At 39.6% G+C, this 23,935-nt stretch overlaps 1 pseudogene; it reads right to left on the bottom strand.

The window, feature by feature from the left end:
* Positions 1-21,005: 21,005 nt before the first annotated feature.
* Positions 21,006-23,935, bottom strand: part of LOC138171506 (zinc finger protein 585A-like) — a 44,097-nt pseudogene continuing 41,167 nt past the window's right edge.

The raw sequence follows: 23,935 nt of genomic DNA, 5'->3' as shown, positions 1-23,935 counted from the left end.
TTTCTTTCGTATTGCCATACTATTTTGCTACCAAGGTTTATCAAATACTGAGTCTTTAACCCACTAACTTGGGTCTTTGTTCTTACTGAATATTAGACTCCTAGTTTTGTCTCTGTGTGTTGCATTCCTAATGTTCCCCTGAATGATCTCTCTCTTTTTTTTTAAACCAGGAGCACATTATTTTGAAAAGTACTGCTTTATAGTATAGCTTGAGATTTGGTACTGCTAAACCTCCCTTGTGCTTTTTTCTCCTTACTTTCCCCTGAGATTCTTGACCTTTATTCCTCCACTAGAATTTTTTTTTATGTTTTTTCTCATTTTATAAGACAACCTTTTTGTAGTTTGAATGATAGGGCATTGAAAAAGAAAATTAGGGGGGTGGCTAGGTGGTGAAGTGAGTAAAACGCTGGCGCCGGAGTAAGTAGGACCAGAGTCGTGTAACCTTGGGTAGATTACTTAACTCCAACTGCCCTCTAAAAAGCAAAAAAATAATAATAATAATTTAAATAGTGTTATAATTTTGATAATGAAGGGTTATCTTACCTACGACAAAATAATATTTTCCCACACTTATTTACGTTTGCTTTACTTCTTTAAACAATGGTTTATATTTTATTTATAAAGTTCTTATGTTTATCTTGGTAGGTAAGGTCTCAAGTACTTTATACATTCTACAGTATTTGCAACAGTAATTTTGTTTTCTGTCTCTTCTTGCTGAGTTTGCTGTGATATAGAAATGATCATGCTTTGTGTAAACGTGTAATATTGCTAAAATTCATAATTATTTCAATTAACTCTTAGCAGTCTGTCCAGGGTCTTTAAATACATCTTCCCATCATCTGCAAAAGGTAATCACTTTGTTTCTTTTTAACCTTTGTTTATTCGTTTTTTTCTTTCTTTCCTTATTTCTATAGCCATTATTTGTAGCAATATATCAAATAGATGGGAGAGCAATGAATTTTCACCTCTGATTTTGTTGCAGAGGAATTTAATTTATACTCATTACATAAAATGCTCACTCTTGTCTTTGGATGTGTGTGTGCACATGTGGATGTGTGTATGTATGTGATTAATAGCATACTTTTGTGCATCTATATGTACTATATAGATATATACACACATGCATACATACACACAGATATATATATATGTCTCCAACTGGTACACTATTAATTATATTAAGAAAAGGTACAGTTTTCATATGTTTCTAGAGTTTTTAATAGAAATACTTAGTGTTTATAAAAAATTTCTTCATCTATTGGCAATATGTTGTTTTCATTTTTTGTTATGTTAACCATTACTAAGTTCGTTCTTAGACAAAATTAGGCTACGTGTGACCCTGGGACGATGGAACGCTTTGCTGTGGCCTGGGTTGTGTTTTGATGAAGCGATGTTGGGGAAAAGTCAGGGATTCGAGAAGGGCCGGGCCCTGTGGTTGTTCCGCGGGTCAAGGATCACAGACTAGGGAAGAAGGCCTTGCCCACTTTGTGTCTGTTTCCTCTGTCAAGGAGATGGACCCAAGGGGAACCAAGAGAGAGTGTGGCCATTTAGCTAAGGTTGAAAATGCCAGTCCTTTGGTAGATGGACTAAATAAAACTAAGAGCCAACATTTACCTGGGCCTTCCCTTGTTCTATGTGGCTATCTCATGGGGTCTTGACAACAACCCTGGGAAGCAGGTTGTGTTACAGCCACCATTTTATAGATGTGGAAACTAGGGTGAAGTGACTTGCCCAGGGTCACACAGCTAGCAAATATTTGGGGGTGGATTTGAACTCGGGACTATGAGAGGCAACAGCAACAATATGACAAATTTGTTTCATAGCAGGATTTTATATTTATCTGATGCTTTTCTGAGCTCAGAGAACACCTGCTGCTTGTTCAAGCAATACAAAAATTATTTGATTTTGCCAGCGGGAGAGCACCCAGGATTGTTGTTATGCCAAATTCAGGGCACAGCCTGCTTGCTGGGCCTCACATCTAGAAACAGGGTGTTTCCCAATATCTTGACCAAAGGAAGTCACTATGTCTTGCAGAGCTGCTCAGGGTATCAGCAGTAATTTAGCCTGCTACCAGCAGCCACCTCTATAGCCTCCCAATCTCCTGATCTATGCTGCTAATGAAGAGCTGGGCTATTAGGTTCAGCAGGAACTCTGATCTTATCTAAGACCAAAAAACCTGCAATAGAGTCTGGAAAGAATTCAATAGTCTCAGGCTTAACTGGAGTGAGAGTTGTAAAAGTTTATTTTTAGGCTTTTACAGAAGCAAGCAAGAGTCGTTGGGGGACTTTTTGCAAGTGAAAGGGGGCACAGGCTTTTACTTTTAAAGGGTAGGGCTGCCATTGTCAGGGATGACAGGATGGATGTAAGGGAACCAAGGCTAACTTGTGACTTCAGTGCTTAGATAAAAGTTAGGGCTGCCTGAGAGTAACTTGTGACTTCAGCGCATAAATAAAAGCTTGAGGAGTTTAACTTGGATATGAGATTTGGGGCAGACAGGAGGAGACATGAGGCAACTACAATAGGGCTAGATTAAGCAAGGACAAAAGAGTCCCAAGTTGTTGCTTAGGCAGAGTGTGGATGGGGGAAGGGGCAGAGTTATTGCTCTGAAGCTAAGCAGAGTTCTGCAGGGAGAAGGGGCAGAGTTGCTCTGAGGGAATGGAGTATGATTTTACAAACTGGTTTTACAGACTGATGTTACAAAGTTTTACAAATTGATGTTACAAATATAAATCCCAAGCACCCATCATTACTGATGTTACAAATTGATGTTACAAACAGATCCCAAGCACCCCATCACTACCATCTTACATTCTGGAAGCCCTGCCTGGGTCTGGGACAGAGACCACTCTCTGAATGAGCAGTGCAGAGGCTGAAGATGCCAGACTGTATTACTATCACCACCTTTATAGCTGACTCTCATAGTGGTCCAAACCTGAACAAAAAGTTGAAGGGGACATTTGGTTGCTGTAACTCAAGGGTACAGCTGCTTCCACAACAAAACTTTAGATCAGAGCAGTAACTGCTCTCTTGTCAGGATTGAGCTCAGTTGGCTCCCCAAGAACCTCATCACCCATCCTAGACTTCACCTTGTTCTCCCATCACATTCTGCTGACAGGGTGTTTGGCTGCCTAGGCTTGAACCCCAGTTCCAAAATCACATTTCTTCCTAGTCTCAAGTCTCCCTAGTCGAAAAACACTGTCTCAGGTAGTTTCTCTCCAGCTCAAGGGCAACATGCCCTAGCAAAATACTGATTTATTTCTGATACAGTAGCCAGCTGCCCCTATAGAATTTAGTAGTCTCAACCAGCTGTTTACTGGATGAACTGGCTGTGTACTGGGTCATAAAGATATTTACTACTCACTGACCTATCATATGTACACTAGACTTAGACATCTGTATATTCCTGTAAGTTTATCTTGTCTAACAAGACATTGATGGGGGCAGCCTGGGTATTTCTCAGTCAGCCCTGACAGTTAGTTGACTTAGGCCTAGAACCACACCTCCTTGGGCTATTTCCCAGTGAACTCTGGGTAAAACACCTTCACAGTAGATATTAAAAGTGCATGTTTCATTAAGAACTGACCACTCCTTAACCACTGCATAATCCTGTCCTGACACACCTAGTTAGCATATTTGGCACATGTTTTACTATAGTTCATCCTTTTTAATCTTTAATTGTAGCCCTCTAAGGGTACAGGTTCCCTAGGAACTCTTGCCTGCTGAAAAGTATAACAATAAGTCTTTGCCACCTTGACTCAAAGAATACTTGAGTCTGCCAACTCATTCCAGGCAACCTTGCCCAGGGAACTCTAGTTTCAGGATCCCTGTATCCCTGTGCATTTCTGCTTTAACATTTCTGGCCCTTCAACATGACCGACTTTGGTAAGGCAGAGAGCTAAAAGCAAGACAATTAGGGGATTGGGGTGTACATGTAAGGGAGGTAAACATGTGAGATTACTTGACTTTCCCAATCAAGTTCACATTGGAGAAGCAAAAACTGGTTTTACTAAGAATGCTGGCCTATTTTTATCCAGGCCTCAATAACTGTCCATCCACATTCTCACTCACACACTATTATTCAAGGTAAATCAATAAGCATTTTCTAGGCATCTTCTGTCTGCCAGGCACTGTGCCATATGGTACAAGTACAAAGAAAGGGAAAATCAGCCTCTACTCTTGAGGAGCTCAGTCAGTGAGAGACAACCATGTACAAACAACACATAGAACAAATTGTAGTTAATCAGCAGGAGGTGAGCTCTAGGATTAAGGGGGATGGATGGGGAGAAAGTTCTTGCTGAATGCAAATGAGGTCTTAGGTGGGACCTGAAGGAAGCCAGGAGATGAGGAGGAATGAGAGAGTCCAGGCATGGAGGACAACTGGTAGAAATGCTGGGAAGAAAGAGAAAGATTGTTTGTATGTTAAAATGGTGAAGAAAGACTGGAAAGGTAGGAGGTAGCCAGGTTAGGCAGGGTTCATAGGATTTTATATTGGATTCTGGAATGGGAAAACACTGGAGTTTATTGACTAGACAGCTGACATGACCAGACCTTAGCCAGAGGAGGATCAATTGAACAGAATTCTGGCAGGGAGATCAATCAGAAGGCTTTTGTAATAGGCTGGGTATGAGGTGATGAGGGTGGGGACCAGGGACCAGCAGGATTGTCAGAAGAGAGAAGGGGACATATAAGAAAGATGCTACAAAGGAAGAAATGATGACTAGAGTCAGGCTTTGTGGGTGACACGTAGGTTGCAAGCCTGAGTTTGGATCCTGTGTTGGGCACTACTAATGTGGCTTTGTGCAAGAATTTAGACTCCAAGAGCACTCATTCTTCATCTGTAAAAATGGATGAGTCTCTTTTATAAATTACCAATATTTGTTGTGCAGAAGATCAATGAGCTGAGACCTGGGCATAATTTAATATGAATTTAATGTGGATCTATTGAGGGCCCCTGCTGTCCAGAGCGTAGATGCAAATCAGACAGCCCCAAGCAGGGGCGGCGCCAGAATATTTAAAGACAAAAACCACTGAGTAATGGTCAGATCCATAGGCAAGCAGGAAGTTACAGGAGCAGAGGAATGCAATTGGTTAATTCTTAATTTAGGACCTTATATGGAATATAGTTAGGTTTCAATTTTCCAGAACAGGATGGGTGACTATGCCTTGGGCAGTTTCCCAGAAATATGCCTTGGGCGGGTATTCTCTTGGAGCTGGCAGGCTTCCCTGTGGCAGGACTTTATTTCCGTGAAGAAGGGAGCACAAAATGGTGGGGACTGAGACAAGATGGAGGGTGACTGGGGGTTGGGTACAACATATTTAATATTGTGGAGATTCAAGGGTTTTTCTGTCTTATTTTATTCTTTAAAGGCCAGCCTTTGAAGGACATTGCTGAACTAGCTAAAAAATTTACCCCACCTAGATCATCTTATCTAGATTGAATTCCTGCCTATTGTGTTCCAATCAAGCCATCTGAGTGGAATAGATCCTTTGTCTAGATTGCCCAAGGCTGGGGCTGGTCTGGGTGTAGAGAAGGTCTCTTTGTTTAGAGTAGGCCCAGGTCTATTTATAAAGTCTACCTCTCCTTAATTTTTAGAGTTGATGGGTGCCCTCAGGAACACCCACTCTACCCAGGGCATATACTGTGTTTCCCTGATAATAAGACCTATCCCGAAAATAAGCCCTCCCCTTACTGTGTAAGATTCCTCTAAAATAAGCCCTCCCCCGAAAATAAGCCCTATTGAGATTGCTACTGTAGTGAAGGTGATCCCCTGCGCTACACGCTACATTACGGTACCCTCTGTATGCACCGTTCCCCCCCCATGAAACGCACGCGCGCTCCAAGCTGTATCCAATCAGAGCTGCAGCAGTGAGCGCGTCATCCTGTTCTTCCCCAGTGATTTGCTTATTGAATAAAGGTACATTTTTTTGTTCATATTTACCTGTTTATTAAAATTGCTGTCAATGTTCATGAAAATAAGCCCTCCCCTGAAAATAAGCCCTCTGGTGTTTTTCTGTCCAAAAAAAAATTTAATAAGACAGTGTCTTATTATCGGGGAAACACGGTAAGCTGTGAGCCTGTAGCTATTGGTATTGGAGAATGCCACTGACTTATTTTATTAATTACCTCTTAGCATGATTAATAAGATGATTCATTACCCAGAAACTATGGCTCTTGAACTTTTTATGTCACAAGAAGATAGTGGGATTTCATGACCTCTCAGGTCATTTACAGCTCTAAATCAATGAATCTATGAGAGAAGCTCGATGGTGCAGCGAAAGGGTACTGGACCTGGAATCAGGAAGACCTGAATTCAATCTAGCCAGAGTCACTAACTGTGTGAACTTGGGCAAGCCATTTGACCTGGCTGCCTCAGTTTCCTCTTCTGTAAAATGGGGATAATAATAATAGCACCTTCCTCACATGATTCTTATGAGAATTACTGGGCATAAAAGGATCAAGACAGAAGATCCCATAGATTAAAATTGGAATTGGATTTTATTGCTCCGGGACTGCTGGGGTCACATACCCAAATCAGACAGTAACCTGGCATGAACAAATATGCCAGTTTTTATAGAGATTACAATAGTCAGGTTATGTAAGCTGAAACTACAATGAGTGATTGGTCAGTGTATATTTGAATTTTCCCCTGCTTTCCTATGCTGAGGTACAGGGAACCCAGAATATGGAGATGGGGGGGGGGGGGGCAGGGAAGAACGGAGCAGGGATTTTACCCTAGGCTGAAACCCCTACCCAGGTCAATTAGGAGAGGGAAGGAAGGGGTAAATTATGCTAAAATGCCTGTTTACATATCAATGGAAGGGATGGGAGGGGTAAAAGCTATGGTAAAATGCCTGTTTACAGATCAATTAAGGGTAGGGAAGGTGGGGTTGTGCTCAACAAGAATCAAATAATACAATATATGTAAATTGATTAGTAAACCTTAAAGTGTTAGATAAATGCTAGTTGTTGTCATTTACATTGATTTTCCTTTGTACTTGTCTTGTGAAAATCATTAAATGTCATATTTTGGCCAAAATCTGAATTAAACAAACTGCTCTGATTGTTTTCAAAATGCCTTTCCCTGTGTCAGCAACTTCAAAGATCAGAGGTGACATTCCCCTTATCTTGGGACTTACTCCACATAAAAGAAAAACAGACACCCTGAGATCATAAAGGGCAAATAGACTCTGCTCTGTTTGTTGTCAGTTTTACAACCAAGGAACTTCTTCCTGTGACAAATGGAAGTCATAAAGTCTTGTGGCATGCTCATCCTGAATCTAAAATGTACAAAACCTCTTTGGATTGATCTGTTCTGCAGTCAGGACTTAGGACTTAGCTCTTGGCTCCTTGTACAAGTAATGCTAGCCTTAAGGGAATAACAAATAAATATTGTAATTTTATATTACTGTTTGTCTGTGTCCTTTAACCCCAAACATTTTCTAGAGGTCAACACTTGTAAGAAGAAAAAAAAATGTGGTGGCATGAGCATGAGCAAGTTCTAATATAGTAACATATGTGAAGTTCTTCCAGAAGTACTTTTTTCCCTAGAATAATCAATTCCCTGCCACATAAGTCTTTGCTTTTATTTGGTGGTTTATCCCAAACCCCAAAAGACAAACACACACACACACACACACACACACACAGACATACATGAACACACTTCCCCTTTTCCTTATCCACACTGTGGCTGGAAATTGTGAGTATAAAATGTACATAATTGGTCTCCACAGTACCTGTCTCTGCTCCATTTCTTCTCTAAGGCAGGTTGCTTTCCTTTACAAACTAGAGCTGCTGCATTCCTCTTCTCCACCTCTTCCTCCTTCTCCATTTTAAAAATTATGATCTCAAGAGGCTGAGCCAATATTTCAGTGTTGAAGCACAAACTTGGTGTGGGCTCTGCCTCCAAACAATTCCAATACCTATAAAAAATGACTCTAAGCAAATTTAAAGCTCCAGAACCCACAGAGTGACAGATAGAAACAAATCTCCTGCTGAAGACAGCCTGGAAGGCCAACAGGAAAGGTCTATCACAGTACTCTGGGAGCTGAGGGCAGTCCCACAGGAGCCACGTGGTACTAGTCCCTGGGTGGCCCCGACCAGCAGTGGCCAGACCAGACTGCAGGAGAGTGAATGACCAGCAGCTGTGGCAGCTTCCAGACTTCTCACCTCATAAACACCAAAAATAAAGTAAAAGGTCCGTGTGGAACTCTGTTAGAAGAGGGAGTGTTGGAGGACTGCTGTCTGGCCCCTGTCCCCACAGTAAGAAGCAGAGGAGGTGTGGCAGCTGCACTGTGTGGCTGTCTCAGGAGCTCCTGGCTTAAAGAGGGACCAGGTGACCATTCAGAGGGTAACTACTCTTGCTTTGATATGCTAGGATCTGGATTGCTGTCTAGGGTGGTGGTCCTGAGGTGTGTGACTAGTGAGCCAGAGCTTGTGGGGGCTGTAGAGACAGCACCCTCCTAAGAACTCTGGCAGCTGCAAAAAGCCCAGCAATTTGGGACAAAGCTCTCTCCACTATGGAAGCAAAATTCTACCATGGCAAAGAGTCCAAGGGTCAAGTAACTGGCTGGCAAGATGAGTAAGGAAAGAAAGCACAAAAAGACTATAGAATCCCTTTTTTGGGACAAAAAAGGATCAAGGCATGGAGTGGGAGGAAGACAGCAAAGTCAGAAATCCTGCATCAAAAGCCTCCAAGAAAAATATGGATTGGTTACAGGCCATGGAGGAGTTCAAGAAGGATTTTGAACATCAAGTAAGAGAAGTGGAGGAAAAATTGGGAAGAGAAACGAGAAGGATACAGGAAAATCATGAAAAGGAAGTCAACAGCCTGCTAAAGGAGACTAAAAATACACTAAAGAAAATAACACCTTAAAAAATAGACTAACTCAAATGGCAAAAGAGGCTCAAAAAGCCAATGAGGAGAAGAATGCCTTAAGAAACTGAATTTGCCAGATGGAAGAGGAATTTCAAAAAGTCACTGAAGAGAATAACTCCTTCAAAATTAGATTGGGGCAATTGGAAGTTAATGGCTTTATGAGAAATCAACAAAATATAAAACAGATCCAGAGAAATTAAAAAATAGAAGGCAAAGTGAAATATCTCGCTGGAAATACCACTGACCTGGAAAATAGATCCAGGAGAGATAATTTAAAATTTATTGGACTACCTAAAACACATGATCAAAAAAAGAACCTAGACACCATCTTTTAAGAAATTATCAAGCAAATTTGCCCTGGTATTCTGGAACCAGAGAGCAAAACAGAAATGAAAAGAATTCACCAATCGCCTCTTGAAAAAGATCCCAAAAAGAAAACTCCTAGGAATATTATAGCTAAATTCCAGAGTTCCCAGGTCAAGGAGAAAATACTGCAAGCAGTCAGGAAGAAACAATTGGAAACACAACCAGTATAACACAAGGTCTGGCAGCTTCTGCATTAAGGGTCTGAAGGGCTTGGAGGTCACAGGAGCTAGAACTAAAACCAATAATCACCTACCCAGCAAAACTGAGTATAATGCTTCATGAGAAAATATGGTCACTCAATGAAACAGAGGATTTTCAAGCATTCTTGATTAAAAAACCAGAGCTGAACAGAAAATTTGACTTTCAACAAGAAGCAGAGAAGCATGAGAAGGTAAACAGGAGAAAGAAACCACAAGGAACTTATTAAAGTTGAACTATTCACATTCCTACATGGAAAAATGATCAATGTAACTCATAAGACTTTTCTCAGTATGAGGATAGCTGAAGGGAATATGTGTGTGTGTGTGTCTGTCTGTCTGCCTGTCTGTGTGTGTATACATACATATACATTTATGTATATGGGGGTGGACATATATATAAATATACATGTAAGTGTAAGCATATGTATGTTCATGTATACATAGACAGAGGACACAGGATGAGTTGAATATGAAGTGATTATATCTAAAAAATAAAATCAAGAGGTAAAAGAGGAATTTATTGGGAGGAGAAAGGGAGAGATTAGCGCAAAGTATCTCATCTAAAAGAGGCAAGAGAAAACTGTTACAATGGAGGTGAAGAGCAGAAAGGTGAAAGGGAATGGGGCATCCTTACTCCCATCGAATTTGGCTTAAAGAGGCAACAACATACATGCTCAATTGGGTATCTTACCCTACAGGAAAATAGGGGGGTAAGGGATAAGAGGGGTGATAATAGAAGGAAAGGCATATTGGGGGAAAGGATAGTTAGAAGTGAAGTGCCCACCAGAAATTATACACCAAATCCCCCTAAACCTGCCAGAAGGGGCCTCTACCAGGGTCCCTAGAAACTACCTAATAGGCCACAATAGTGAAAGAACTTTTCACCTGTGCTGCTAGAAACTTGCCCCAGATACAAGTTTGTTTTTCTTTGAATCCAGGGCTTTGCTAAATAACCAAGGCTTCACTTGGTAATCAAGGCTTTGCTTCACTAGAAACAGCATTAATGGCATTACACCCCTCTTGGCATCATACTTTGTTGTTAACAACACCTTACAGAAGGCTCATTGTTGTCTTCCCTAATGGGGAGGCAGTCACTGCGGTTAATAAACACTCCTATTAAATTATAATTGGCTTTGCTGTCATGTTCATTTTTAATGTCCATTTCAGAAGCAAACATTTTTTAAAAGGCATAAGAAAATAGAATAAGTGGGGGGAAGGTTAGGATGGAGGGAAATATAGTTAATCTTTCACAATATAACAATTACGGAAATGATTTACATAACTACACATGTACAAACTATATTGAATTGCTTATCTTTCTAGTAGGGATGGGTGAGAAGGGAAGAAGGGGAAAAATCTGGAACTCAAAGTTTTAAAAACAAATGTTTAAGAAAAATTTGTTTTTTTATGTGCACCTGGGAAATAAGATATACAGGCATTGGGGTATAGAAATCCATCTTGCCCTACTAGAAAGTTGTGAGGGGAGTGATGGGGGAAGATATAAGAGAGGACAGATTGGGGGAAGGGGTATTCAGTAGGTTTGCTATTTGGGGTTGGGGTAGGGGAACGATGGGGAGAAAAACTGAAACTCAAAATCTTGTGGAAATGAATGTTGAAAACTAAAAATTAATTAATTAATTGAAAGTTTAAAAAAATTACATTTTACGGATATTGTGGTGTGTGGCCAGTATGCCAGAGCTGGGGATATCTATAGACAGGGCACCCTCCTCAAACCTCAGGCAACATCTGTGCAAACCCCAGCAATTTGGGACATAGCTCTCTCCATTCTGGAGGCAGAGTTCTACTGTGGCAAAGAGCTCAAAAGTTAAGTAATGGGCTAGCAAGATGAAAAAGCAGAGGAAGCACAATCAGACTACAGAATTCTTTTGGGGGGGACAGAAAGGATGAAAACATGGAACTAGGAGGCAACAAAGGCAAAACTCCTGCATCAAAAGCTTCCCAGAAAAATAAGAACTAGTTACAGGTCATAGAGGAGCTCAAGAAGGATTTTGAAAATCAAGTAAGAGGAGTAGAGGAAAAATTGGGAACAGAAATGAGAATGATGCAAGGAAATCATGAAAATTGAGTCAACAGTGTGAGGGATAACTTGCAGTGAAGGTTCCCCATTATGAACATCCTATATACATTCTTATTTCTTCCTTATATTTTGTAACTAAGTTCAGTATTGTTTCCCCATATATATATATATATAGAAAGAGTTACTGAATATTAATACAATTGATTGGATTAACTATTGAGACCGAATTAGAGGTGTTTTTAGTTTGGGGAAAGGAATGGTAGTGTGAGAAGGTAGCAAAGGATTAAGTTTCTACAGAACTGCAAGAATTGCTGGAACAAGACTACTGATAAAAAGTACCAGACAGTAGCCTTGGGAAGAAGTTGGGTTGCCAGTTCCCAAAGAACTCCTACATAATACTAAAATTGAAACAATGTAGAATAAAAGGAGCTGGAAGCAGCAGGTGGATTTGACCAATCAGAAAGCAGACAGCGGCCTTGGGACACTCTGGCCCAGATAAGGACACATCTAGGTTGGACTGAAGGGGGTTCAGTATTCTAAAGTTGTTAATGAGCTTATGTAGTGGACCTCATGTATTATGTATGTTATCTAACAAAATTAGAGCCTTATTAGTAATAATTAGGTTGATGAATGGAGAGGACTTTGCGCCAATTGATTGGCATTAATAAGAAGACTGTGAGCTTGCCTTACCAACCAATGGTAAGGTGGGACACTGGAGAAGGTGTGGAATTCCCATGTTAGGGCTTTATAATCTTGCTTTTGCCTTCTGTAGCGCTCTCCTCCCTTCTGACTTTCTTGTTGGATTTAGGGACACCCTTTTTCTAGAAAGATAGTAATAAAGTTTTTGCATCTACTTTGAGAAGTCTCTGAGTTATTTTGGGTGAGTAGTCTTCTGACCCATACAGTATATCTCAAAGAGATCAAAGGAAAAGAAATAAGGACATAGATGTACAAAAATGCTTATAGCAGTCCTTTTTGTAAAGCCAAAGAATTGCAAATTGGGAGGGTCTCCAATATTGGCAAATAACAAAACAAAGAGTGGTAGAAGTTGTGATGAAATACTATTGTACTATAAGAAATGATGAGCAGGAAAAACCTAGAAAGACTTAGACGAACTGTGCAAAGACAAGTGAGCAGAACCAAGGGAACACTGTTAACAGCAATAATAATGCTGTACAACAATCAACTGTGAATGATTTAGCTATTCTGAGCAATAGAGTGATCCAAGACAATACCTAAGCACTTATGATGAAAAAATGCTATCTATATCCACAGAAAGAACAGATGGACTCTGAATGCAGATTAAAGCAAACTTTAAAAATGTTCCTTAATATGCAAGGTTATTTTGTGTTTTCTTATGTGTGATGGTTATGGGATTTAAAGATCTTCCATGCTCCTTGAACTTGCTGACATAGAAGGAAGGGGAGGGGCAGGAGGAAGTTGAGCTGGAGCCAGTGTGGTGTTTGGAAGCAAGGTGGCAATGGCAGTGCAGCAGCGGAGGCATGAACTCCTTTTTTTTGAGCCAGCCAGAATTTCTGCTAAGGACTCCTGTTGAGGACTGCCAGGGACGGGAACTGCGAGGGCCGGAGCTGCTGGGAGCAAGCTGCGTGGACACTGAGCAATTGCCCCAATTGCCATGAGTGAGGAGAGGAGGACCTTTGACTGAGGTAGCCTGTTCGGTTTTGTAGGCTTGAGAATGTGGGTGTTTACTGCATTAACTAAATATGCCAACTCTATAGCTACTGTGATGGCTTTGACTTTCGGGTTTTGGGACTCAGTTTTCTGGTATTTGAATAAATGTTCTACCTTTGTCCCCCATGTAGAGAGCCTATTATATTTTATGATTAATAACTATCCCAGCATATTTATAGTTACCATAGGCATTGTGAATACTGTATTGTTGATACATTATGAAACTTGGCTAATACAGAAATATTCTGCATGATGAGAAAGGTAAAATCTCCCTCAAATCAATTGCCTTATCAAGGAGTAGGGAGTGAAGGGGAGGACTTTGGAACTCAAAATTTAAAAAGAAACAAGTGTTAGAAATTGTTTTACCTGTAATTGAGGAAAAAATAAAATATCTCTTTCCCATCTGGTATAATAAACCCATTTTGCCAAGTAGGTTATTCTAGGTTGTGATCCTACTTAGCTTTATACAATATCAATATTCCAAGCCACAGTCCTTTATTGTGTGATATGTTGTATGATCCTGACCTGGGAGGAAGTTGATTCTTGGAAGACCCTTACTCTATTCCAATCACTATCAATTTGATATGAATATAAGTTCTGTATATTTGTTCCCAGAGCTGTGAGCTGCACTTGGTAAGATCACTTGTGTAATCATGGGAAGCTAGCTAGAGGCCCTCCACCTGTTTTTCCTTGTCATGGCAACCAACCCAGTGTGACAGAGGAGGGAGAATACCTGCTTAAGATAATCTTCAATGAAAAGAAGAGAAATACCTACCCTGACCTGAGGATACAACATTCTTTGAGAATGAAGGTACATGTTAGTAAAGAGACATAAAAAAGTAACTTCTACAGTTAAAAAATGAAGTTTTAAAACCTCAGTTCTTCTCAACAGGCCTGAATAGATTTGTTCGATAATTTACAAGAGTTTTGACCTAAAATCACCAACACAGCTGTATTTTACAAGGACCCATCTCCTTGTTTTTATGTAGTTACCTTGACAGCTGCTTCTTGGGATATCTGACTCTGGCATATCACATCAGGTTTGCAACCTGAAAATCCTGTTCATTAAACATGAAAAAGTGCTAGGGACAGTCATCTCACAATGCCACCATAGGACAGATAGATGAAACACTCCTCCCAACTCTTAGCAGAAAGGTGAGAGAATAAAGGTGTAGAATACATCTCATACCATCAAGGGCACTTGGCTATGTTGCCTATTTTGTCTGAGATTCTTTTTCAACCATGGGGGGCTGAATGGGCTGGTTAGAGGGAGAGGTAGCGTATGTTTGTTTAAGGTGGGGGGAATGAAGGAGAACTGACATAAAATAAAACATCCACAAAACTTAATAAAAGAATCCAAAACTAGTTCTTTTGGGGGGAAAGAAGACTTGCTAGGAAGATTCCCAAGGATATTACAAAACACCAGTGAAGGATATTTTATATTATGAATTACAGAGATAGATTTCAGAAAAATACCTCATTTGACTCACTCCCTGCTTAGACGATGAAAACATATTGAGCATGATGAAATCTACACTGAGGTGTAACAGAAAATCTTCAATTTGAAGCAAAAGACAAGGGAAAATACTTTCTCAAAGATAACAAATTAAGGAGTCATATATCAAGCATAGGAAGCAAAGACCTTTTTTTCCAAGAAACAGCACAATTACTCTGTCTTTTGGCTACAAAAGATGAGGAATACATATATAGAATCCCAACAAATAATTGTTAAAATCTACAAAATCCCCATAATATATATCAAGACTCCAAAGGGATAGCTGTTCTTGCCAAAAGAGACCAAGTTTCAATAGTTCTCTAGCATCACATCCCTATACACCTTTTTCTGAGATGAGTACAATTTTACCCACTCCTCTGAGGTCAATTCCACAGCCACATCCTTGAATGTCACTGATTCCTAAAACAGCCAAAAATAGTTGTGCTCACTCCGGTATAGCTCTATTATCAAGTTTGAATGGAAAATATTTTCTGGTAAGAATCATCTTATTTATTGGTAACCAGAACAGTGCCTGATGAATAAAATTAGACTATAAGCTCCCTGAGGGCAGGGGCTATTTTTGCCATCCTTGGTATCCTCAGCACTCAGCATAGTGCTTGATAAATGATCATTGTTGTTAATAACTCCAATGATATCAATTTTAAATATGGTCTTTCACAATGGGCACCCCTGGTTCCTACTTCTTCCCCTGAGCTCAAGCAGTAGTATGCCCAATTCCTTGTCTACTTGCTGAAATAAAACAATGAAAATGAAAGAGTTGAAGATAACTATCTTGCGGCCCTAAGTCTTCTCTTCCAGGCTAAACACCCCCAGTTCTTCCCCACTGTCAGCCTGATCTCTTCACCACTAAGGTAGTCAACTTCTCTTCATCCAATCACTGTTCTTCTTAACCTGTGGTGCTATGAAATGGAGACAGTGTTCAATGCTTCTGGAGCCAAAGGGGAGCATGGAGTACTGCCATAGCCTGTCTGTAGTACTAAGTGAAAAGAATTTTACAACTGAAAAGGGTGTTAAACAAGCATTACTTTCCACTTCATAGATTTAGAGCTGGAAAAGACTTTAAAGTTCAATTTTCTCAACTTATCAATTATGGAAGTGAAGCCCAGAGAGGGAAAGTTACTTGGTGAAGGTGAAAAGAGGATGACAGATGAAGGTCCATGGTTTTCCACTTTACTTTCCAATTATTTATTTTCCACTTTACTACTTGGAAGCCATGTAGGCCCAACTTCTACATCATACTCAGCTCCAGCACCTCCCCATTTAATATTGGTGGGATCCTGTTCCTGGAAGATGGTAATTACTTTTCCTTGGATCACCAGCTTCCCATTCTCACAGCCTTGATGGTGCCCTTGAACTTGCCATGGATAGAATCATATTGACATATATAAACCATGCACTTGAAATCAATGAAGGGATCATTGATGGTCACAATGTCTACTCCAACTGAAGTGAATGCAGCCCTGGTCACCAGGCACCCAATACAGTCAAATCCATTGACTTCAACCTTCACCATCTTGCTTCAAGCAGTCGAACTTGTCACCAAGCTTGGGAGAAAAACTGAAAGCCAAGGGAAGGATTCTTTAAAAGGATGTAGCTTAGAGAGGTAGTAGGTAGTAGTAAATAGACTTGTGCAGAGGGATAGATAAAAAAGAGAGATAAGAAGGATAATATGGGAAAATAGGATGGGAGGAAATACACAATAAGTCATTATAATTTTGAATGTGAATGGAATGAACTCATAATGTGTTCTTGTGCTTGTCCTTCATTCTCAAAGGGGACCATGACATCAGGGAGATGGTGACATGACTTACAAGTGACTTTGATTTGAGTAAGTGAGGGCTGTGCAAAGTCACCAGCCTCACTTTCTCCTCCAGAGCCATCTGCATCCCATGGCCAGATATTCATCAGGATGTCTGGAGATGGCCCCGGATGCAATGGGAAACCTCACTCAAAGAGAACTCATCCATAAAATAGAAACAAATTGCAAAATGGATGAAAATCAGAATCAGACAACCTGTTGTGCGAAAATTGATGACAATGATGAGGTGGTAAAAGGAATAATCCAGAATATAAGGAAAACTGCTCATGTACCTGTCCAAACTTGGTCCAGTCCCAAAACATCTTGGTGGTCTTGGTTTACTGGCAGTTGGTAGAAGCAAGCTTTATGGTTTTTAATGATAGCCCTTAGTGGAATAATACTCTTTCCAGTCTACTTACCTTGTGTGATACAGCAAATAACTAAGATAATATGGGATTCACTCCCTAAAATGATAAAACTCGTAGGCAGTACAGGCAGATTATTGATCCTTAGGAACCAAGATTGACAACTTGTGAGTCAGGAAGACAGAGAAGTTTATCATGTGAGTCTGGAGTGGGAAGAAGACGTTGAAGAATGGTGAGAAGTTTTCAAATGGTGAAAGAAAAGAGGAGGGGCTGAGTGGGATAAAAGTGAAAACTTCTCAGGTAACATTCCAGAAATCTGAACAGAATTGTAATAAAGTACCAAAGACTTAGCAACCTGACCTAACAGCCTGGGACCCTTGCCTTACTTCCCTGGTCATAAGTTGAAGTTTTTGCTAAGCTTAGCTAATGTGTAGGAGGGGAAAGTACATGCTCCTCAAGTTTGGCCATGGACCCAGACTTGTTTCCACTGACCACCATCTGACCTAGACAAATATAAAATTGGAAATCCTGTTGTGGAACTCCGGGCAGGTCACCATGTCTTAAAATCCCCATAATTAATGCAATATTGTCTGCTTTCATATTTATATTGATATTGTTAGAAGGTTTACCTTCTGCTTTCATATCTAACTTGATACTGATGACATATTTTGTCTGCTTTCATAGCTTAGCTAGACTTTGATCAGTGAGGCTTTAAAATGTAAAAGGTACTTCACAGGGCTACTATTAGTTAAGTTTCAACTGATACACTTTTGGCTGTGTCTTTATAATCCACAACTCATACTGCCCAGTATGCAGAAGAACTAGCAAAAAATTTATCTAAGGCACTTCAGGTACAGGAAAAAAAATCAATCGGAACACCCAGACAAAAACTGATTTATTAGAACAGTCTATATTATATATAGGAGATGAAATAGAGACCCTTTAGACTCAGTTATCTCTATGTTCTCATTACAACTATACATATACTTGTGTCACCCTCAGCTTATATAACTCCTCCCAGACCAACGTTACCTGGGGACAGGATTAGACCCCACTTGATGTGAAGCATGACATAATTCCATTATCACCATGGATATAAAGATTTTCCATCAGATCATCAAAGACATCAAACATAGTAAAGTTCCTAGGATTGACCCAGAAGGAGTTAGCAAAGAATTATTGGCACATTCAAGAAAATTTCTCCATTTCAGAACATACTGGCTCTTGGTATGCACTTGCTTCCTATATTAATTGGTACAGTGATTTTCTGTATACTTGTACTACTGTATTATGTGAATGATGTCCCTTGAGGTCAAGGCTTTAATTATTTAATTTAAATAGGGGAAATGAAGGGAGCCAAAACATCTGATTCAGGAATCAGGCTGGTCCTAGATAAGTTAGCTCCTAGTTTTTGAGTGATGTGACCAGTCCATACTGTCCACTCCTGGTTTAACCAGGTGATGTAGCTGTAAATCAGACCTTGCCTGATATCCTGAAGATGCAAGACTCTGCCATATTCTGGGATTCCAGCTAGGAGGTGTTAGGTGCCTTTTTATGATTATTTATACATTTTTAGATACTATTCATGTGCATGGATACAGCATGGACATGATTACCATCAAGGCCTACTTGATATCACTCTCTGGCATCTTGAAAATGAACAAAGCAGTATTATAAAACTTAATGGCCTAGAGTTGCCTTCTTTGTCTTACTAATCTAAAGAAACTTGTTCATGGAATCGATAAATGGATTGCTCTGACAGTCTCCCCTGACCTTCGATTTACTTTCACACTTCCATGGTCCAGTGTGTCATTTTAGAGCTGGCATAAGAAACCACTTAGAGTTGATTCATACACTGCCAATGAGGTGGTGTTGTTTTTTTTAAGTCTCCATGCCAAAGAGTCCCTAAGTGGGTTCCAAATCAAGTCACTTGGGAGGGACCTTAACTCAAAGTACTCTAAGTCTGATCTGCAATACCTCTTTGGCCACAACACGCCTTGTTGCTACTGTGGAAGTGGGGGAGTTTAAGAAAACTCTCCTGGGCGCCTTTAGTGTCTTTGCTGCCAATAAAAGAGCTTTAGGAATCATCTAATAAAGATCTTTTGCTTTACACAGGAAGAGCTCACATGGGTAAGGTAACTTATCCAAGGTTCCACACAGTTGTGAGAATGACACTCCCGATCAGCTGTTATCATTTTAGATGACACAAACCAAAAGCAGGCTCAGGAATCACTTACATCAGGGCTAAAAGACTTCAGGTATGTTTGAGTTCTGGGTTTTTGTTTTTTAAGAAGTGGAAAGGAGAAAGCTCTGAGCCAAAAATCTATGGATTTCTCAAGACAAATTGAAATCTCTGCAAAGGTGAAGATCAGGAAGTTAGGATAATTATACAGAGGTCACTAGATCTGCTAATCCCTCTAACCCATGACTCACTGTCATGAAATTTCTAATCCACCTACTCCCAAAGAGCTAAGGCACCAGCTGGCTAAGTTGAAGAGTCTGAGGCTGAATTGGTTTTAAGATTCTCCAGTACAAGATGCTCTAACAGCATCTTATATTTTTCACTTAACAGTATTTTTTATTTTCCAATTACATGTAAAGATAGGTTTTCAACATTTACTTTTTACGAGACCGAATTCCAAGTTGTTTTATCCCTCCCTACCAACCTTCCTCCCTAAGACAGTGAGCAATTTGATTTGGTTGTACACATACTATAACATTAAACATATATTAGTCATGTAGTATAAAAAGAATCAGAACAAAAGGGGAAATCCACAAGGAAAAAGTAACAAAAACATTTTAACAAATGACAATATTATGTTTCCATCTGCTTTCAGACTTCATAGGTCTTTCTCTAGATGTAGATAGCATTTTCCATCACAAGTCTTTGGGAATTGTTTTAGGTCACTATATTGCTGATAACTAAATCTATCAAAGCTGATCACCACACAACATTGTTGTTACTGTATACAACATTCTCCTGGTTCTGCTCACTTCATTGAATGCATCAGTTCACCTAAGTCTTTCCAGGCTTTTCTCAAATCCACCTGCTCATCATTTCTTATAGCAAAATAGCATTCCATGACATTCATATACCATAACTTCTTCAGCCATTGAAGGAGCAAGGAAAACCCCCTATGCGGAATAAGATTATAGAAACCAAGGCCCCAACTAAATATGACCTTTCTATTAGTATTATTCTATTATTATTTGGGAACAGAGGATCCCGAGAACATGAGGGCTGTTCTTCTCCTGGGACCCCAGCCACTTCCTTGAAAAGATATAACTGCCCAGGTTCTGGAACTAGCCATTCCAAGGAAACATCATTCTTGGGGGGGGGGGGGCCCTTGAAGGAATTGGCCATCCCAGGCCTCATGCAAAATACGATGCTTGCTAAAAACACCTGGTAGTATGCCTTCTTTTTTTCTCAGCACTACCTACACTGTAAGATTAAGACCCCAAATGGGAATCTCACCCATGGAGGAAACATCCTGCCTGGGACCCGCCTGAGCTGGACCCTAACGGTTGTAACCTCGATTCCCCAGCCTGTGTGGCCAGGTGTTGGTGCTTCCCTGCATGGGTGATGATTGTAAATATGTGTATATATGTTAATCATAGTTACTCTTATTTTACTATTGCTAAGCCTTTTACTCTGTTATCTCTGGTTTCCTTCCCATTTTCCTATATTCTAAATAAACTTATATTGGATCTTTTGAAGTGCTGAGTGTTCCATTGGAGTCACAAACAAAAATCGCAGGTTGGAATGCCATTATTCAACAAATCTACTGTAGAAAATCAGGATCCACACCCCCCCCGGAGTGTCCTTGTGTTAGGATCAGATGGGTTAAGCATGTTGAGAGATTTTAGAGGAAATTTTTGTTCTGATTATAAAGGCTGAAATTGAGTGGTTATTGCTATTGAATTTGAGATGGGCACTGATTATGGTAGAAAATATAGACTATTGTAATTTGTTATCATTGATGATTGCCACTGTACATATTTATAAATCCGGTAAGGCTAGACCACGTTCCTTTGCAATATTTTTCAGCAAGATCCTTGAGATTCTTAACTATTTGTTCTCCCACATGAATTGTTATTATTTCTGGCTCTATAATTTTTTATTTGATCGATGTCATGATAAAGTAAATTAATTTAGGTAGAATTCTCCTTTTTATTATATTAGTTCAACCCATACATAAGCAATTGATGTTTTTCCTTTTGTTTAGGTCTGACTTTATTTGTGTGAAGTGTCTTGCAATTGTATTCATATAGTTCCTGGGTTTGTCTTGGCAGGTACAATCAGTGGTACAGATGAAGCACACAAGACACAGTAGTCACTAACTACTATATTTGTACTATATACAAAAGCTGCTGAGAAAACTGTGAGACAATGTTGGTGGAAACTAAGCATAGATTTATTACCATAGACAATCTAACAGCCTCTTCACCTAGGGATGGTATCAGTGTGGTCATGGTTGTCCTTTGTGCTCAAAGAGGACCAAAATGACACCAGGATGTCAAGGTCAAATTATAGTGTGCCCAACAGTGACTGTTCAGACCAATGTGAGCTCAAAAGACTCTACAACAGGTTGGGCACTAATAGTCCATATGAACATTTGGACTGGTACATCAATACAGGTCTATGTCAAAGGAGCAGTTATCACACATACATTTCTACTATCTCCAGTTCCCTTACCATGTCAGCTTAGCAGTTTCCCCTTATCTTCATGATAAATCATTTGTGCCACATTCTCGGCCCATCTGCCTATGGGAAAAAGGCCTCATATATGGCCCAAACTCCTCTCACTGTTACTTTGTACAATTTCTTCTCCCTCTACTATCTACCAAGGCATGGAAGAAAAAAATTGTTATTGGATAAATATTAGAGTTCACTATAGTATGTTATCAGAATCGTGAAGCTGTTCACAGCAGCAGTCCTCTGGAAAGCTGCTCATGCTTGACTTTACAGATGCACAGTATGATTTCACTTATTCTTGAAGGCCTTTCCACGTTCAGCACATTTATAAGGTTTCTCTCCAGTATGAATTCTCTGATGGGGTGTAAGTTGTTTCTTACTCCTAAAGGCCTTGCCACATTCATTACATTTGTAAGGTTTCTCTCCAGTATGAATTCTCTGATGCACTATAAAATAATCCTTACTACTGAAGGCCTTCCCACATTCACTACATTCATAAGGTTTCACTCCAGTATGAATTCTCTGGTGCACAGTAAGCTCTTTCTTACTCTTGAAGGCCTTCCGACATTCACTACATTCATAAGGTTTCTCTCCAGTATGAATTCTCTGATGCACTATAATATAATTCTTACTACTGAAGGCCTTGCCACATTCATTACATTTGTAAGGCTGCTCTTCACCATGAATTCTCTGATGCACTATAAGATAATTCTTACTACTGAAGGCCTTGCCACATTCATTACATTTGTAAGGTTGCTCTCCAGCATGAATTCTCTGATGCACTATCAGATAATCCTTACTACTGAAGGCCTTCCCACATTCACTACATTCATAAGGTTTCACTCCAGTATGAATTCTCTGGTGCACAGTAAGCTCTTTCTTACTCTTGAAGGCCTTCCGACATTTACTACATTCATAAGGTTTCTCTCCAGTATGAATTCTCTGATGCACTATAAAATAATCCTTACTATTGAAGGCCTTCCCACATTCACTACATTGATAAGGTTTCTCTCCAGTATGAATTCTCTGATGAACTATAAAATAATCCTTACTATTGAAGGACTTTCCACATCCACTACATCCATAACGTTTCTCTCCAGTATGAATGCTGTGATGCCTAGTAAGCTCTGTCTTAGTCTTGAAGGCCTTTTGACATTCACTGCATTCATAAGGTTTCCTTCCAGTATGAATTTTCTTATGTCGTATAAGTTCTTTCTTACTCTTAAAGGACTTGCCACATTCATTACATTTGTAAGGTTTCTCTCCAGTATGAATTCTGTGATGCACTATAAGATAATCCTTACTACTGACAGCCTTTCCACATTCACTACATTCATAATGTTTCTCTCGAGTATGAATTTGCTGATGCAGTGTTAGTTGTACCTTAATACTGAAGGACTGCCTACATTTACTACATTTATAACCATGATCTCCAGTATGAAACATCTGATGTTGAGTAAGATTTCCCTTCCATGTGAACGCTTTCCCACATACACTACATTTATAAGGTTTCTCTTCAGCATGAATTCTCTGAAAGACAGAAAGATGCTTCTTGCTCTTGAAGGCCTTCCCATATCCATTACAATCGAGGTTTTTATCTCCAGTAAATTCTCTGCTCTCTGAAAGGAAGAAAAAGTGCTGAGCAAACCTGCCTTTTTGATCCTTTCCCAAAGTTCTTAGTTGTTCAAAGGCTTCAGAGCTAATCTCTTAGCTTCTCACTTGAGAAGGCTACTCTCACTAGTCTTTTACTAAGGATGAATTTGCCTTATGTGAAAATATGATAAATTAAATCATATTTAATTGAATTGACATAAGATGAAATTACCACGAGGGGTGAATAAACCCTTATTCTACACTGACATTTGAATATCATAAGAACATTCGGGAAAAAAAATGACTTTGAGAACCTGTAAATGTATCCTTACCCTCTGTAGTGAAAACGGGAAGGAAAAAGACTGAACAACAACAACAACGAAAATATATAAGACAACTGGGTTTAGAGTAAGGAAGAGAAACAGATACATGAAGTAATGGAATAAAGAAGTATGATGGGGCAAATGTGATGAGAGCTGCTATAAACTTCCTCTAAATATCCAACATAATACCTACTCTGAAAAAAGTAATTGAAATTAGTAAGAGTAAGACATACAGGTGTTTTTGAGAAGAGAAATTATTAAGAATTACATGAAACATTACTCAAACTCTGCTAATCAGAGTAGAAGTAATGAAAACAATTTGAAGGTAGCAATAAAAGCCTTCAGGTTTGCAAAAATACTTTAAAATGATAATTTTTTGCAATTATGTTGATGTAGATACTTATTAAGCTGCTGCTGCCACGTGACATGGCTGCTTCAGAGCAGCTGGTCTGCAGATCTTAGAGGGACC

This window comes from Petaurus breviceps, unplaced genomic scaffold (genome assembly GCF_028583685.1).
Source record: "Petaurus breviceps papuanus isolate PSGF00001 unplaced genomic scaffold, PetGlider_PUasm1.0 446, whole genome shotgun sequence".
Classification (NCBI taxonomy): Eukaryota; Metazoa; Chordata; class Mammalia; order Diprotodontia; family Petauridae; genus Petaurus; species Petaurus breviceps.
The sequence above is the reverse complement of the archived record's forward strand: the minus strand, read 5'-3'. Positions and strand labels throughout refer to the sequence as shown.